This window comes from Myxine glutinosa, chromosome 3 (genome assembly GCF_964187855.1).
Source record: "Myxine glutinosa chromosome 3, kmMyxGlut1.1, whole genome shotgun sequence".
In the NCBI taxonomy this organism is placed as follows: Eukaryota; Metazoa; Chordata; class Myxini; order Myxiniformes; family Myxinidae; genus Myxine; species Myxine glutinosa.
In genome coordinates this window covers 49,134,607-49,148,930 of record NC_136263.1, presented here as the reverse complement: position 1 = coordinate 49,148,930, position 14,324 = coordinate 49,134,607, and the positions used below count along the sequence as shown (strand labels likewise).

The 14,324-nt window shown below is 51.6% G+C and overlaps 1 long non-coding RNA gene across 4 annotated transcripts in view; it reads right to left on the bottom strand.

Moving 5' to 3' along the window:
- The window catches only part of LOC144891117 (uncharacterized), an 81,063-nt gene extending 69,954 nt beyond the window's left edge, over nt 1-11,109 (bottom strand). For all 4 annotated transcript variants that reach the window (XR_013622710.1, XR_013622712.1, XR_013622711.1 and 1 more), the window contains exons 1-2: nt 11,043-11,109; nt 10,664-10,794 (exon numbers count right to left, since the gene is read on the bottom strand). This is a non-coding gene — a long non-coding RNA (uncharacterized LOC144891117). The remainder of the gene's footprint in view (nt 1-10,663; nt 10,795-11,042) is intronic.
- Between the last annotated feature and the right edge of the window lie 3,215 nt (nt 11,110-14,324).

The following is a 14,324-nucleotide window of genomic DNA, read 5'->3' as shown; positions in this document are numbered from 1 at the left end:
TCAAACTAAACATACAGCCGGTAGGGAGCATTATTTACAAGACTACGCTGCTATTTACACTACGATCCAGGACCTGTTTTTGGAGGAACACATGCAGATGTTATGCATAGAGAGAGCGCGCTTGCCAACATCGATACACCAACCCACGAGTGCTCTGTGGCCGACGGCCTTTAATAACGTGCAGAGCACCCTTCCCGCGCATCAAAAGCACCACCCCACCACCAATCGGTGCAGTCACCATTGTTCATTGGAATAAAAATAAACTCGACAACCCCTAACCCTGCAGGTGTCTCTTGCTCTTCTTGTGGTGCACTTGGTGTTACTTAAAAGTGGTTCACCTGTATGGCATAGGTGCCACGTTGACCCATAGGTCCATCCCCGGGTGGTGCTTGGCCGCAAACGAACTGCGGTCCATCGTGGGTGGCCACAAACATTGCGGTCCATATGGTGTATCGATCCCGGCAGCAAGCAGCGAAAGTGCAGGCCCACAACTGCGTCGCCAGCACCTCTCTCTCCTCTCTCTCTACCCCAAAGCCAGATCCTCGGAGGTGGGAGACAAAAACAAGACAAGTGAGCAAGGTGGTAAGGGCGCAAAAGTGCACGCAATGCAAGGTGATGCACACTGGGGGCACATGGGAACCAGGTGAGACAGGTACGTTCCTACCGTACGCCCCCCCCACCAGGTAACCTACATGGCCCCTCCCTTACCCCTTACTGTATCAACAAAACACAACACTACCCATAAACATCTACTTTACAAATCCACAAACATCCCTACTGTCTTCCCCGTTCCTCCCATATACCAAATTCGTCTTCTCTCCCTCCTAACCAATCAAATTTGCCATTTTCAACTCTCATCAAAATTTGCCATTTTCAACTCAACATCAAAATTTGCCATCACCAATTCATCATCAGTCCCTCCTAGGGAGGGAGAGATGGAATCACCCCAATGTCTCATCCACGTCGTGATGCGTCTCACAAATCCAACAGCAATTCTCATTTCTGCAACACAAACAAAGAAAACACAGGTGTGGAGTCATCATCATCACCACAGGTAAGTGGCTGCGTATGGTGCGACAGGTTCTTCAATCCTAACTATTTCCTAAATGACTTTAACAACTTTACACTACCCGGGGTCTTTCTCCGGCCAAACCATTGGCCCTCTTACACTATGGGTTCTAAAAACCAATTCCCATTGGCCAAACTGTGGTGCTTTTCAATTTGGGGTCTCACTCCCCCGATTCATCTCCCGGTGCCCTCGTACAATTTCTGGGCTGCGACGTGTACCTCTCCCAGTGGGTCTACCCACCTGCACACCTCCACCACTGCAGTTGCCTCCGAGCTTACCTGCTCCTTACCCTAACCTAACTACCAGGGGAAGGCCCTCTGGCACTCTCCCCACTCGGTGCCCTCTCTGGCACTGGGCTACCCGGGTCCATCCTCCGGATCCTCGGGCCCCATCCACAACTCTACCGGCTCCCAGAGCCCACCTGCGGCCTCACCTGGCCGACATCCTCACAGTGGTGGAGTGCCCAACCAACTACACGCACTAACAGGCTACACGCCCAGCCATTTCCACAACACTAATGCACCCATTCACAACACCATTCTGCAACCGCACCACAAGTGCCAATATCCAACCACAATTTACCTGTACCCTCTACCTAACACTTACACTACCCGCCCCGGGTACTCGTGAAAGGGGGTCCACTCTTCCCCCATCCACACCTTCGCACCATGCACACCACTCCGTACCACTTACTCCAACTCTCTCCACACACCTGTACTTGCACACCTGTGCTCTCCCACCTGGTGCCACCTGCACCCTTCTCTCCCCAAGCGCATTCGCGCTGATCCACACACTCACTACTCATACACTGCTCCACACACCTGTCCAGTTGCACACCTGTGCAATCACACCTGTTCAATTCTCACACACACGGCATCATCTCAGCTAACTACTCCCTTCTGAAACTTGCGCTTCCCAGTCGTCCCTTTAAACTATTGCGCTCCCTCCGTTATCATCCCCACTAATCTACCTGCGTCCCTACTACAGGTATCAGTCACTAACTAAACTTAACGTCACCTAATGTCATCTTCTAGATCCCTACACACAATATCCTAACCCACCCGGGCTAGTTTTCACTGCCATACACCCCATAATCTAGTGCTCCTTTGCCCCCCTCACATGGGAAAGGTGGCAGGGATGCCACCCTCTCCCACCGGGCCTATCGCTCCTCAATCCCCCAGTCCTCTGGCACTAATAAGCCCCCCTTATTCAGAGGTACTGGGTCCCGCCTCGGCATCTAAAGCCGAGGCGATCCACGGGGGCGCCTGCTCGCCGGTGTAAGGTCTTATCCGGTCGGCGTGGACGATCCGAGGGAGGGCTCGTGGCCCCATTTTGATCTTAAAGACCACGTCACAGATTTGCGACAGGACGACTCCTGGGCCTTGCCAGGGGGAGGTGAGTTTTGGGCACCTTCCCTTCCGCCTCCGGGGATTAAAGAACCAAATCTTCATCCCCGGAGCGTATTGACTCCCCTGGCTCCGGTCGTCGTACCTGCGCTTCATCTTTTCCCCCGCCAGATGGAGTTGGCGGCGGGCGAAGGCATGGACTAGCTCCATGCCTTCCTCTAGGTGACGTGCGTACCCCTCCCTCGGCGGGTTAACCACTGTGTCTGGCACGGGACCGCATAGCAAGTCGGCGGGAGCCCGTAACTCCCGCCCATACATAAGCAACGCTGGACTGCATGCGGTGGCCCCGTGCTGGCTGGTTCGGTAGGCCATGAGCAAGTAAGGGAGATGTTCGTCCCAGTCATCCTGACGGGTGGTGGTGAACAGTGCCAGTTGTTGGATTAAAGTTCGGTTGAATCTTTCCACCATCCCGTCAGATTGAGGTCTTAAAGGCGTTGTCCTGGTTTTTCGAATTGACAGGAGACTGCACACATCTTTTAGTAATTTGCTCTCAAAATTTCGTCCCTGGTCGGTGTGCAACTCCTGTGGAATCCCATGCCGGCACACAAATCCTTCCACGAAGGCCTGCGCTACCACCCCTGCTTCTTGGTTGGGGAGGGCGTAGGCCTCCGGCCACTTGGTGAAGTAGTCCATCACAACGAGGATATACTTATTACCTTGGCGGGTGCGGGGCAGCGGTCCTAGAATATCCATAGCCACCCGCTCAAGGGGGGCCCCCACCTGATGTAATTGAAGGGGGGCCCTCATCCTCCGTGCTGGTCCCTTTTTGGCAGAACAGGCGTCGCATCTCCGACACCAGTCCTGTATGTCGCGCCCCATATTCACCCAATAGAACCTCCGGCGGACCCGAGATATTGTCTTTGTCCTGCCCAAATGGCCGCCGGAGCGGGTACCATGCACCTGTTGCAATATGACGTTCTTGAATTTGTCAGGGACTATCACCAGCCAGGAAGTTCGATCAGAGGGAACCTCCACCCACTTGCGATACAAGATGTTGCCTTTCAATTCCAGGGTCTGCCACTGAGCCCAATATGCCTTTGTCTGCGCCCCGAGGGGGGTGACCTCTTCCCCCTTTGGTCTTTGCCCCAATTTGACCCATTGGAACACCGGCCCCAGAACAGGATCCTCCTGCTGGGCCGTGCTCCAAGCCAACTCTCCAAATTCCTCGTCCGCGGTTAGTGGCAAAATTGGCCCTCTCACCCGGGTTGCCCGGACGACGAGAATCGGGGCGGAATCGCCCAATTGCTCCCTCTCCTCGTGTCTCGCACAAAATTTACAGTTTTCCCCCAGACAAGGACGCCGAGAGAGTGCGTCCGCATTACCATGGGCCTTCCCGGCCCTATGGGCCACATCAAAATCGTACTGCTGCAACTTTTCCAACCACCTTGCAATTTGGCCCTCCGGTTCCTTGAACCGAAGGAGCCATTGCAAGGAGGAATGGTCAGTTCTAACCAAAAATTTCCGCCCGTACAAGTACGGGTGGAAATGGTTCATGGCAGCCAGCATAGCCAATAACTCTTTGCGAGTGACGCAATAATTTCTCTCGGGCCTACTTAAGGCCCGACTATAATAACCAATCACTCTCTCCACGCCCTCCTGTGTCTGAGACAAAACTGCGCCCAATCCTTCCTGGCTCGCATCCGTGTCCAGGGTAAATGTCCCGTCACTAGTGGGGTAAGCTAGAAGGGGTGCGGATGTTAGACACCCCTTCAATTTTTGGAAGGCCTCGTGGCACTCCCGTGTCCAATTAAATCGCGTCCCCTTCTCCGTAAGCCGGTGGAGGGGACGGGCCAACTCCGCAAATTTCGCCACAAAGCGCCGGTAGTAGGAGCAGAGTCCCAAAAATCCCCGCACCTCTTTGATGGTACGTGGTGCGGGCCACTCCTCTACCGCTTTAATTTTGTCTGGGTCTGTTTTTACCCCCTCGCGGCCAATCACGTGACCTAGATAGGCCACCTCTCTTGCAAACAAAGTGCACTTACTCGGGTTCAGCTTCAACCCTGCCTGTCTGAGGCACCCGAACACCTGGTCCAAATTAGCTAGTGCCTGGGGGAACGTTTGGGCATGTACCAGGACGTCATCCAGGTACACCAGGCATGACTGCCATGGCATGCCGCCTAGTACATGCTCCATCAATCTCTCAAAGGTGGCGGGGGCGTTACACAAACCAAACGGCATCACAGTAAACTGATACAGTCCCTTACCTGTGGAAAATGCCGTTTTCTCCTTCCCTGCCCTATCCATCTCCACCTGCCAATACCCACTCTTGAGGTCCAAAGTTGTGAACCAATTGGAGCCCGCAACGGCATCGAGGGTGTCATCAATCCTTGGCAGGGGATATGAGTCCTTGAGTGTCACGTTGTTTAGCTGGCGATAGTCCACGCAGAACCGCGTGGTCCCATCCTTCTTTTTGACCAGCACAACAGGTGACATCCAAGGACTTCCCGAGGGCTCGATCACACCTGCGTCGAGCATTTTTGCAACCTGCTCGTCAGCTTCCGCCCTCTTGCTCCAAGGGAGCCGTCGGGCGGCCTGACGAATAGGCCGGGCCTCACCGGTGTGGATCTGATGTTTCACCAGGCCCGTACGTCCAATATCCTCGGTGGACAGGGAGAAGAGGTCCAAATGGGACCCAACCAGTTTGTGTAAGGCCTCCCTCTGGGTACCTCCCAACTCTACGCTACTACGATTTACCATCTCGCAAATGGGATCGGGCCAATTCCTACTTGTTATTGAAGGCTCCCCCCGGGGTCGGCTCGGCTGGACGTTCTCGCCCCTCACTGTCGCGACTTCCTCCACTGGGGTGCAGCCAGCTACCCTCGTGCCCCTTACTATAGTGCGTGGTTCTGTACTCACATTTACTACTCGGACGGCCACTACCGGTCCGTCCGTTTTTACAAGGGTGCGGCCCACGATTAAACCCGGTATGGACTGCGCTGCCACCGGTTCGACCAGGCCGCAGGACTCCTGCCATGTTGGGCGAGCTGCCCACCGGGCCGGCACTATCGCCTCGGCCCTGGGGGGGATGGTCACGGCCTCGGAAGCCTCCAGCTCCGCTCTCTCGGCCGTGCTCACTCCCCCTAACGGCAGCTCTTCTACTCCCACCTGCAGGATCCCCCGGCACAAGTCGATTTTACAACCGCTGGCAGTCAACAGGTCCAACCCTATTAAACATGGGTCGCACACCTCCGCCACCCAAACATCTATCTCCCTCCTTACCGACCCTAACTTGAGGGTCACAGAACCACGCCCTATGATCGGGGCCGTTACCCCGGTAGCAAGCTGCAAACTATAATTTTGCAGGCGCTGGATCTTATCCCAGCCACCTGCGCTCGAATCAAGGACCACAGGGCTGATGATCGTGGCGCTAGCTCCTGTGTCCACGACGGCGTCTACCCCCACGCCGGCAATTTTGCATCTAATTGTCAGGCTACCGGTTCCAATTTGGCCACAATAAATGACCTGTCGCGTCAATGAGGGCTCTCCTCCATCCTCTGCTGCCGAACACCGCCCTACGTGCCCGACACCTTCTAGTTTCCCGGGGTCTGGCGGGGGGGTGTCTGGGGTCGGCTAACCCGCTCCCCCCTGGGCGGAGTTGAGGACCTCAACTGCCGGGGATCATCCCGGCGCGCGTTTCGACAGTGCCGCGCCAGGTGACCCAGGCGGTTGCAGGTATAGCACCTCACCTGATAAGGTGCTTGCCTCCGGAATTCCAAATTCCCCCCCCTGTAGGTCCGAATTGGATTACCCGCTCGTGGTCCACCGCGGGCCACCTCCGGGGCCGCCTGCCATGGTCCAGGTCCTGCCAGGCGCTGGTCCACCAGCCTCCGGACCATGCCCGCCAGGTCAGGACCCACGTCGGGGGCGGGCCCCCTAAGGGGTCCGCCCTCCATCGGGGGTCCCATCTGGCGGACCGCCATTGCGAGACGCTCGCCCCCCCGGGCCAGGGGCCTCGCTGCTTCCCAACGGGCCGCAGCGTCAGCCGCCTGGCTCAGAGTCTGCGGGCGCCACATGGCGAGCTGTTGCCGGAGCTCAATATCCGGGAGGGCCTGGATAAAATGGTCCAGCGCCAGGCTTTCCCGGGAATCCGCTGCCATGCTAGCATGTGCGATCCCCACTGCGCGGCGAATGTCGTGGGCAAGTTCCCCGATGGCTTCCTGGGGCTTGCGCTTTCGCAGCGCGAGCTGAGCTTTAACAAGCTCGCTCTGCTGTTCTATTCCAAATCGATTAATTAGGGCGTCGCGGAGGGCTGGCAGGGTGAGAGCACCCGCTGGTAATGCCGTCAGCACCTCCGCCGCTGCGCCGCGCAATGCGGCCACCAGGTGTACTCCACCTTCGTCCTCACCCCAACCGTTACCCTTACACACACAGTCGAACTGCGCCAGGTACGCGCGTAGATCACTCTTGCCGTCATACGGCGCGAGTGGGACCTTGTGGGACCACCTCGTATGCGAGTCGTTGCCCGCCGGCCGGACCCCGTGCGTCGCCCCTTGCGGGGTCAGCGCGGGGCCGAACCGGCCGGGCCCCCACAGTACACTACCCCCAAGGGGCTCTCGTGCCTCCCCGGTCCCTCCAACAACTACCCCTGTTGGTGTCGATGCATGGGTCACACCTCCGCAACCCGCTACCCATTCCATACCACCACAACCTTGCTCACCCACACCTCGCACCTCTCGTTCCATACCCTCCGGACCAGCCATACACCTCACTCTTGGCCTCTCACGAACATCCGGGTCTATCTCGACCCCCAAGCTTATTAAATCACCTGGCGCATCATACGCACGACCATATTGGTCACCACTTACACCGGGTCCTCTTTCTCTTCGCTTCTCCTCCATCACCTGCGAATCCCTCATCCGGTTAATGAGCACATCATCACGATCCGAACACAGACTTTGGACCAATTCTTTTACTTCCTCCTTTATCTCTTTCTTATCCTCTCTCCGTCGCTTCTTAATTTCGCTCACCCCTTCTTCCACTTCCTCTAATTTTTGCTTCATCTCCTTCATCTCTTCGTGCGCCCCTTTAAGTTCTTCCTCTAACTCCACTTTATTTTTTCTATGTGCTCCCGCACCTCCCGCTCTTTAACCTCCATTACCTCTACCACCTTGTCCATTTTCCTCGTCAGGTCCTCATGTACCGTCTGGCACTCTTTTTTAATTACCCCTACGTCCTTTTTCATCTCCTTCTGTGTCGATTTTAAACCCTCTATTACCGCTGTGTTCTTCTTTACCTGGTCCCCCAGCTCCTTTTGTCCCACTGTCAGTTGTTCTACTCCCAGCGTCAACTCCTCTATACCACCTTGCAATTTTACAGTCCCCTTTCTCACCTCTTTCTCCATGCGCTCCTTACAGTGCCTCACCTCCTCGCGCACTCCTCCGACCTCCTCACTCACTCCTCTTCTGATCTGCTCTCCCATCACTTGCATCTCCTGCCCAGATGCCACCCTCATCTGCTCTATTTCCTCCCTGTGAGCATCCAGTTTGGTTTCTACCCCCATTCTGACCCCCTCTATCTGCTGCTCCATTTGTTTAACTTCCCTTTCCGCTTGGTCCCTCATGTCCCTCAATTTGCCTTCCATACTGTTTTCTAACCCCTCTAACCCATTTTTCACTCCCTCTATCTGATTCTCCTGGGCAGCCATTCTATTTTCTACCCCCATTAACCCATTTTTCACTTCTTTTATCCCGTTGTCTAACCCCTCAAAATTATTGTCTATCTTCCCAAATTTCTTGTCTAACTCCTCAAAATTATTGTCTAACCCCTCACTGGTACCCCTCGCTTCGTCCCTCATTACCCCCAATTGCTCACTCCGAGCCCTCGCTTCGTCCCTCATTACCCCCATTTGGTTTCCCATTACCCCCATTTGGTTTCCCAAGTCATTCCTCAGGTCTTCACTTGTCTGGACCATGAGCGCCTTTATTTGTATAAAAAACAAGTTCAAATCCACCGGGGGCGCTGCCACGGTCGCTGGCGCGGTGATCAGCGAGGCGCCATTTTGCGCGCCCGCTTCTTCGTGCGTGACGGCGCTATTTTGCGAACCTGCCGCCCTCACTGCTTCGCTCTCCTCCTGTCCCTCATTTTGGTCCTGGATCGACCCTACCTCACTCTCCTTTACCGGACCCCAGCTGTCTTGATCCGCCATAGCGCGACTTGCAAAATTCGAGTTTCGTAAAACAAATACAAATTTCGGCCGCTCCAAATTTTGACCAAATTTTTTTTTTCCTCTATTCGTTTTTTTTTTTTTCCCAAATTTGGTCGGGCCTCGAATCTCACTCCCGACACCAATTGTTACAGATACGACTTTGATGGTATGGTGGGCCGAGCGGGATGGCCGCCGTATCCGTACAAGTTACCCCGATTGCACCCGGGGTTGACTAATCGCGCTATGCTGGCTCAATAAGAAAAAGAAGACACCCGGCTGGATTATAATGACACAATACGACACCAGGGGTTCAGTTCTCAAGTATATTCGTACGGAAAAAGGTTAGATTACAACTACAAGAGGGACAGCATAGGAAGACAGGCACTTAGACACACTCTTATATTAACCCTAGACAGACCACAGATAAACGGGACAACGCTGACTCACACGGGATTTGATGGCAAGGAAAGCGGCAGTCGATGGCTCAGGTGCACCTGGCTCAGGGACAGAATCACGTACGGTGGTGTCCAGCAGATGCGGGGAGGTCGCTCAGCGCTCGTGGGTCGCGACTTTGGTGGAGATGCCGGGGAGGTCGCTCAGCGCTCGGGAGGGTGGCGTCTTGTCCTTCCAAGCTCGGGGCGCATCTCACGTCACGTCCGGCGCGGGGCCGCGTATATCCGGCGGGGAGTGACACGCCCTCGGCTCGTTAGCGCCGCCCCAGATGGCATCGGCCCATGGCTTCTCATTGGGTGCGGGGGTTACCGGCTCCGCCCTTGACGAGGGGCCGACAGGGAGCCCCTTCGTGGTAACCCCGTGGAGCGCGTGGTCAATGGCGGCTAACCGAGCCGGAAGGAGGACGCCCACTCCCCATGCCGTCACCGCGCCGCCCCCCTCTTTTGTTGTTGTTGTTGTAGTTGGCGCTTCTTCATGGGGAAGAGATGCGGAGAGGTATGGGGAGGTCCTAAACTTCCTAACAGGTGCTATATAATCACATTCTGGTGCAACGAAGAGTCATAATTAATGGAAACAAGTCCTTAACTGACATAGATTAAGAATAACTAGCAAGATGTCCTATAATTGTCTACGTGTGGTGCGGGGGACCTGGGCACGACATTTAATGGGGGGATGAAGGGGAAGATCGGCTCTAATGGGTGTTGTTTACAGACAATGGGACTAGGGAATGGGGTAAGGGAGAGTTGGGGAGTATCGGAGAAAATAGGGGAATATTTACAAGCGGATATGGAGGCCAAATTCCATATTCGCAACAATACATTGGAGGTGCATAAGATTGTGAATCAAACGATGACGGGTGAAAGAAACTCCTAATGAACGTTTTAAATTTGTTATGCATACTTCCGCATCCGCAAGATGGCGGCCTCCACTGCGCTTCAGAATTCTCGAGCCAAGGCATAATCAGGTTTTCAACATAATACGTACTCGTTTATTGACAACACCGGCTTCGCCGGCTATAAGAGGTAGTTAAAATTTAAGATAAATTGTGTTGATACTAGTACATCTCAATTTCAATATGAAAAACTTTCATGGCAGATTTTATCAATTTCGGCGGCCATTTTGAAGAAACATGGCCGCCATGTTGAATTTCGAGTTGGTGAATCGACTGGATTTAGAGTATCTATATAAGAGCATAACTGCCAAATTTCATGCTTGCATCGCAATGTGGACGGTTTTCTGTGTTAGCCACCTAGCTAGAAGCAGAGTGAGGATTACCTGAAGAGGCATTGTGCCTGTTTTTACTTCACCATAAATCGCCTGCGAAAAGAGGTAGGCTTCTTCTTCTTCAACTCGCTATTCATATTGTGAGCCAAAGCTTTCTGTGAGCGTCTACACTTTCACTGAAGGGTTGACCGCAGGAAGCAGGTTTTATTTGCTCCCCTGCACATCGCACGCCCATGTACAGTAGACCCCATTGAAGAAGAACCCCCTTCTATCAACAATTTGCTGAACGTAATCGATTTCATATCACTCGGTCACGGTTATGAGGCGAGCACGATCAGCTGGTGCGAGTCACGTGGTTTCACTCACAAATAGGGTCGCGGGTCATCGTCGTGAATACTGTCACCGCGTCACTTCCTTTTGATCCTCCAGCATCTCCATTGACTTCGGAGGATCCACCCTCCCGTCTTCCGACGCCTGATGATCAGCTGAGCAGCCTCCTTCGGGTATCGTGAAGATGGGACGGGAGGAATGAGGAGGGAGGGAGTCACAAAGATCATCTGTGTGTTTCCAATAAATGGACCACTTTGAAGCCTTTCCCAGTCCTAAGTCATCAATTCTCAGCTATAAAAGGTCGGATATAGGATAAAAGCACGTGATTCGACAGTTTTACCTCTTCTGGCACAAACTCGGCCAATGTATGTTTCCCGCCCGATTGTACCCTACAAAAAGCGGATAGCGAGCTTACCCTGGGCCTGAGCGCAGAGGAAGAAAGCTTCAGCTTAAATATAACAGTTCCGTGCACGAGATGCTTTCTGTTCCGGCAGAAAGCCAAGCTGGGCCGGAGCCAAGGGCAGCACAAGCTTTGTTCTTCCGACCGTGAAGCTTTGTCCCTCCAGCCGGCACCACGTGATCCCACATCCGAACATCTCGCTGCTTCAAACACTCACAAACGGGCCCCGCCATGGGCAGCTGGACATTTTTGTGAATGGAACCACCTTCTCATTCATGCTATGCGCTTGATACCTTCATCCTGCTCGACTTCATCGGCTCTTATCTGTTTATCTCTCTCTCTCTCATCTGTATTTTCTTGCTCTTAAACGGTTGTCGAACAAATGTTCTTTTGTCTTTCAGGTTGGAAAGTTTGTGATTTACTGGACATAGAAAGCACGAAGATGGAGATCGATGAAATATAAGTCCTTGTGAGTCTTGCTACTCCAATGTAGGAAGTGAAAAAAGAAAAAGTTTGAGGAGTTGAAAGTTCCAGCAGACAAGAGATAAACAGACTCGTTGAATCAGGACCATCATGGGAAAGACACCAAAAAGACATGACAGATAATTATTTTTTTCCTAATAAATAAATGAATAAAAGGTGGAATTGCTTTTTTTCATTAATAAAAAAATGTGGAAACGAGAACGGCACTCAGTAGCGAACATCCCTCCGCCTGGTTGGTCACTCAATGGGGAAGAATCACTTTTAAAATTCTACTCGCTGGATCCGGATCTTCACCAAACTTGAATCGATTCTTCCACGTCACACACACAACCTGTCAAACAAGTTTCGTCCAAATCCATCCATTACTTTTTGAGATATCCTGCTATGTATTGTTTTTGGCCCTATTTCCCAATGGTGAAGAATCACTCTTAAAATTATACGATCCGGATCTTCACCAAAATTGAATCGATTCTTCCTTGTCACACGCACAACCTGTCCAACAAGTTTCGTCCAAATCCATCCACAACTTTTTGAGATATCCTGCTATGTATTGTTTTTGGCCCTATTTCCCAATGGTGAAGAATCACTCTTAAAATTCTACTAGCCGGATCCGGATCTTCACCAAAATTGAATCGATTCTTCCTTGTCACACACACAACCTGTCAAACAAGTTTCGTCCAAATCCATCCACAACTTTTTGAGATATCCTGCTATGTATTGTTTTTGGCCCTATTTCCCAATGGTGAAGAATCGCTCTTAAAATTATACGATCCGGATCTTCACCAAAATTGAATCGATTCTTCCTTGTCACACGCACAACCTGTCCAACAAGTTTCGTCCAAATCCATCCACAACTTTTTGAGATATCCTGCTATGTATTGTTTTTGGCCCTATTTCCCAATGGTGAAGAATCACTCTTAAAATTCTACTAGCCGGATCCGGATCTTCACCAAAATTGAATCGATTCTTCCACGTCACACACACAACCTGTCCAACAAGTTTCGTCCAAATCCATCCACAACTTTTTGAGATATCCTGCTATGTATTGTTTTTGGCCCTATTTCCCAATGGGGAAGAATCACTCTTAAAATTATACTATCCGGATCCGGATCTTCACCAAAATTGAATCGATTCTTCCTTGTCACACACACAACCTGTCCAACAAGTTTCGTCCAAATCTATCCACAACCTTTTGAGATATCCTGCTATGTATTGTTTTTGGCCCTATCTCCCAAAGGTGAAGAATCACTTAAAAAATTATACTAGCCGAATCCGGATCCGGATCTTCACCAAAATGTAATCCATTCGTCTTTGTCACATACGCTACATCTCTGCCAAATTTCGTCCGAATCGGTCCACAACTTTTTGAGATATTTTGTTCACAAACGGACAGACAAACGGACAAACAGACAGACAAGGGTCAAAACATAACCTCCATCCACCTTTGGTGGCGGAGGTAATAAATAAAAGTTGGAACTAGAACGACACTTGGTAGACTGCATACCTCTGCCAGGCTAAACAGGTTACGTTTTGCATCCCACTGATAGGCCAGATTTGGATTCGAACCTGAACCAAAATCGAATCGGCTTGTTCTTGCCACCTATTCAACTCGTCCACCAAGTTTTGTCCAAATCCGTCCACAACTTTTTGAGGTATGCCGCACACAAACAGGGGTGAAAACCTAATCTCTGTCCATCTTTGGTGAATGAGTAATAATGACATATCTCTATGAAATACCAAAGGCAATGATCCCAAAGAGATGTGCACGATCATCTACTATAAATGGACGTATTGTGTGTGTGTTTGTGTGTGTGAGGAATGTTTTTTGTGGAGTTCTAATGGAGCGTTCTGATGTGGATGATCTGACACCAAAATGATCGTCATGATCTATTGACTTGATTAGGCTAATTAACTACAAATAATCCGAAAGAATTCCCATGTTTCTAAACGCGCACCATGTTAAGGTGTATAGAACAGATTAACAGGTTCTTCCTTGGCATGGCATTATAATTACAAAATAAAAAACAAAAATAATGACAACATTGTAACAAAGCAAATATGAATCAATACTAATACAGGGTGCTTATAAAGTCTCTATCTATTTCAGAGAAATAAGCCGATCGATCTCCCAGGAGCGACCCAGAGATCCCCCACATCCAGGATGGTGTACCCCCGCCTTCACGAAGCCAGAGCCACGACGGAGTTTGAGAGAGAAAGAAAAAGAGAGAAGAGACAAAGATAAGAAGGAAAGGGCTGGTCCATGTGGACCGATCGGTGCTCCGACCTTGACCACGCTGCCCTGATGAATCTGGGCAGCAGAGAAGAATGGGGAAGATCTGGTCCCCAACTTGCGTTGAAGGGTGCAACCACCACGAAGAGGCATCCTCAATAGTTGTGGTCCCACTAGTTATTTAAAGCGCCGACCCTTGACACTTTTCCCAATGGAAACACTAAGATTAAACAAGAATTTCAAATCTGCTCGACCGTGTCTTTTCTTTCATTTGATTGGCATAGCGTGATTGGCATTGCAAGCATGTGGCATAGCGTACATAATAGATAGATGGGAAGTTTATGCCCCACTGATCGCTCGCCGATTAGCCAACGGTGCACTCGCGGTTCCACTCGGCCTTAATAGGTGCTCGGGAGAGCGTTGAGGGTGTGGTTCCCTCGTTGAAAAAATTCAATCATTAAAATAAGGTAACACAACTGTGGGTGTGAGGACCCTATTTCGATTTAATTAGTTCAACCTGTCGCAATGGAATTCAGGGTTAGAGGGTAAGCCGCGGGTCCGGAGACCACCCTGCAGACCTCGTC